We start from the raw sequence: 4,284 nt of genomic DNA, 5'->3' as shown, positions 1-4,284 counted from the left end.
AACCCAAGTAAAAAAAAGGGGGGGGGGGGGGGATTAGGGAACTACTAGAAATTCTCAATATCAAGTATCAAAAGAAAGAAACAACACAAATACAATCTACCAATTTTGGAAATAACTAGGGGAGTGTGCATTGCAATGGGGTTTTGACACAATAGGTAAAGTTTAGTCACAATCAAATCTATTGATATATGGATAGTGTTTGGTTTAGGCTACATTTAATATTCTTTCAATCTATCCAACATATATCTCTTGGATTTTCTTGAACTTCAATACCATTACCAATAAAATAACAAGCATTGCTTGAGTAGATAGACTACCCTAGATTATATCATTAAATGGAAAATTAATCAAATTATCCTATTTCTAGCTCAAATTCATAGGCAAATTTCACCAAGTCCTCACTATGGAGTCTTACCCAATTCCATTTTGCTTTCTCAATCCAAAAGAGTGTTAGACAACTCAATCAATGTTTGCGACTATTGATTTTGGATCAAAAGTTTAAGACAACAATAAATTAATGTATAACAATCAATTTCAGAACTAACTAATTAATACCGATAGGAATTTCACACTAGATTTAGCTACTCATAATCGAGGAAATAGAGAATATACTCATGTAGAAACACTCAATTTCAAGAAAAAATGATTAACAAATTTGAGATCCAAAACTTAGAAGAATGAAAATCTAAGTTTTCTTCCTTAGAAAGTAAGGAAGAAAGTAAGGAAGGTTTTTAGATAATTTCAATCACTACAATGTTATTCAAAAAGTTCTTAATTCTTAATGATTGTCAATTAGAAAAAAGATTAAGGTACATAATTACAAAAATTCCTATTCTATCCATGAAACCTTCCAAAAGAAGCACTTTAGCCTCTAGGTATGTTTTTACCTTGGGATTCTACTCCTCAACTTGCATTGGATCGGTGGAACGGCGATCTAAGAATGTTCAACATCAATCACATTGTCGCTTCAGCCTTTTGTTTCTTTAGCAACACCTGCACTGGAATTGCGGAATGCCGATCAAAAATTGTGCAACACTAATGAGTCGTAGGTACTTAGGAAGTTTTTTTCCAGCCAAGCCAGTGTATAACCGGCGAGACGCTAACTAGGTCTTGTAGGATGTCGGTTCTTTCGCTGGTGTGCTTTAGTGATTTCAAGCTCTAAATCCTTCAAACTTGACTTTTCCAAGAAATGCCTGCATACAAGAGAACTATGGCCTAAAACCCCCTCAATTAAGATTAAAATATAACAATAATTCATGAATTTGAGTCTAATGAGTTGATCGAATACCAATTCATCAGATTCTCAAATTTGAACTATTGTTTATTCTAAAGCAAAACACTCACTAAGAATTAGATTTGTATTCATCTACACCCAAGATAGGATTTGCACAATACAAAAATAAAAGACTAAAAAAAAACCTCTATATAGAAACACAACTCACAATTGATTCCACTATCAATCACTAGGCAAAAGTTTTTCTCTTTCTTTCAAAATCTTTCATTCAAAGCACTTTGAAGTAAAAATTTGGGACAATTGTTTTTCATTCAAGCACAATTTCAAAGCATCTAAGTGTAACACCTCGGTCTTAGAAAGAACAAAATTTAGAAAGAACTAATTTGGAAAGAGCTAGTTTGAGATTTGTTCGATTTAAGCTAATTAAGTTGTGAGTTTTGAATCAACTTCAAACGACCATAACTTTCAGTACAAGATGGATTAGGTGAACCATAAGATATCAAATGAATGGTCTTTGAATCCTCTTTCCAACACCACCAAGTTTGCTAGTTTTGAGTTCAGATGAGAGAGATATGTCCGTTTGAAGTCAGTCTGTCTAGTTAAGGAAAGTTACCCAAATTAATGAGAGGTATTTTGGTCTTTTCCTTATCCCATCAACTTTAAACATTTTAAGTAATATTTTAAGGGTCTAAATTGATTTGGGTTAGTTTTCACAATTCAAAATCACGCTTAGGGTGTTGAGAGGAGTTCAAGAGGAGAAAGAGGAGAGGTTCAAGGCTTTCGTCAAGATTCTTAAGATTTGTCGAGAAATTTCGCCAAGGGTTTGATCCCTAAGAGGTATGTAAGTTCTCATAGTGTTGGGTTCGTTCACCCACACACCAATCATGTGATTTTAAATCTGTAATTTCATTCTTGAGGTAGAATGATTTGAGTTCTTGATGAGTTTCTTCAAGTTTCGTTCTTAAATAGTTAATGATGAGTTTGATGAGTTTTTGAGATGAATGTTAGGAGTTTGAGGGTTGTTTTTGAGTAGATTTTTGTGTACTTATGTTGGCTATTCGAATCTAAGTGAGTTTGGAAGAAATCATTTGATTCTAGGCGAATTAGGGCAAAAATTGAAAAAGAAAATTCTTTGGAATGTTCTGGGAAGGGGCTGGGGCGGGTCACCCCAAATGTGCCAAGAGGGCTGGGGCGGCACGAGTAGCACGCTTGTTGACATCCTTTGAGAGGGCGCAATGTCGCGGTGACTCACCAAAAAATAGTAATTCAATTTTAAAAGAATAAAAGAATTTTAAAAAAGGTAAAGGGGTAAAAGGGTTTAAAAGAGAGTCGACACCTAATTTTAGGAAAAACTAGGAAATCAATTAATTAATAAAATAATGTCTACGAAACCAATAGATCATATGTAAGGGGTTCAAGTTATTCCGAAGGGAAGGTGTTAGACATCCTTCAAAATCCACAAATATGGATCCCGATTGAATTCATTTTTTTCAAATTGAGGAGATAAAAACAAATATACAAGTATAATAAACATGCGATATACACAAGTAATAAAATAAAACAATAATGTAAGAAACGACATAAGGTTTGCCTAACATCGATATATATAAGATAATGAATAAATAATATAATTTGAACTTTATTCGAATAGCTTCAATGGGAAGCAACTCCGTGTACCTGTAAAGACACTTAATAAAAATGTTAGTAATGAATAAATATGAATAAATCAAATAATAACTTAAAAATAAAAACTCGTCTTATTAACATGGGATACCTTGAAAATTGACGGTAATTTTTTCATCAGCCATTTTTAACATACAAAAAATATAAATTTAAACTAAATTTCCGTCTTTTAAAATAGGGAAGGCCTGCAAAACCGATGGAGAAATTTTTTCATTGATCAATTCTAAAATAACATGAAGTTTTACCCAACTAAACAATTCATTAGAAACAATTAAGAACATCTAAAATTAGCCCACTAGTAATATTTAAATTCAAAGAAACGAAGATGATAAAATAACGAATAAACAACAATTAATGATTGACTAAAATAGAGACTTTAATAACAGAAGCAAATAATGAATAAATGGAGCAACTTAGTATGGAAGTGGCTGGAACATTCAATTAAATAAATAATAATTAAAGTGATAAGAATGCCCAATTCACTGATAACAAATCAATATTAAATATAGCAAAAACAAACAAAAGAGGAATAAATGTCACAATGTCATATAATAGCCCCAACCCAACAATATTCAACAAACTAATAAACAGAACATCAAACACATTATCCCAAGGCTGAACAAAATTAATCCAAATAAAGCTACTAATCACGAATTCATATTCACGGAAGCGAACAACACAAAGATGCTGGAAAATCTCCATTGAATCAAACAAAATGTATGTAAAAGAAAATGAAACAAAGAATAGTAATAACAATCGAAACCAACAAACTAAAATCAAAACAAAGAAAATCAGGCAGCTTTATTTCAAGTACTAAAGAAGACAAAGATTTTACCGAAAAATAACAATGGTGTGGGTCTGGTTCGTTTGATGGCTCACTGGAAATCAGGAGTTCGCCGGTGTTGGATTCACGACGGGGTCGTGTTTGGCTGCTGTTGTTTGACCTTCGTGCTCCTTCTCCGGAAATGTCGTTTTCTGGTTGCTGGTTCACCGGAGATCGGGTGGTTTTGGTTGTGGTTTCAGGCGGGTTTTGGGTTAGTTTGTTACTGGTTTCGGGCGGTGCTGTGGTGAAGGAGAGGGAAACGGGGTTGAGGACTGGTGGTTGTTGAGCTCGCTGGAGCGGCGATGGATCTCGCCGAAAAAAGTGAGTGAAGGGTCTGGTAGGTAGAACAGTGAGGGAGAAAGGTTGTTTCGCCGGGAAAACGGAAAAAGGAGAGTGTTCTTTGAAGCTGGTTGTGAAAGGAAAATGAGGGGTCTTCGTCGGGTGGTGGACTCGCCGGATTCCGGCGGAACTCCGGTGATCTTGTCACCGAAAAAATAATAATGAACAATTAAAAAATTTCTGAAAATTACCCCTAAAATTTAAT

General features: G+C 34.2%; 1 long non-coding RNA gene across 1 annotated transcript; it reads right to left on the bottom strand.

The window, feature by feature from the left end:
• Window positions 1-736: 736 nt before the first annotated feature.
• On the bottom strand, window positions 737-4,284 carry LOC102580112 (uncharacterized). Its single transcript, XR_001473344.1, has 2 exons — window positions 3,753-4,284; window positions 737-1,193 (listed from the first exon to the last, which is right to left on the bottom strand). It is a non-coding gene; the product is annotated as an uncharacterized lncRNA (long non-coding RNA).

Source organism: Solanum tuberosum, unplaced genomic scaffold (assembly GCF_000226075.1).
Source record: "Solanum tuberosum cultivar DM 1-3 516 R44 unplaced genomic scaffold, SolTub_3.0 scf00005, whole genome shotgun sequence".
NCBI lineage: Eukaryota > Viridiplantae > Streptophyta > Magnoliopsida > Solanales > Solanaceae > Solanum > Solanum tuberosum.
Note: the sequence above shows the minus strand (reverse complement) of the source record. Positions and strands in the feature narration are given on the sequence as shown.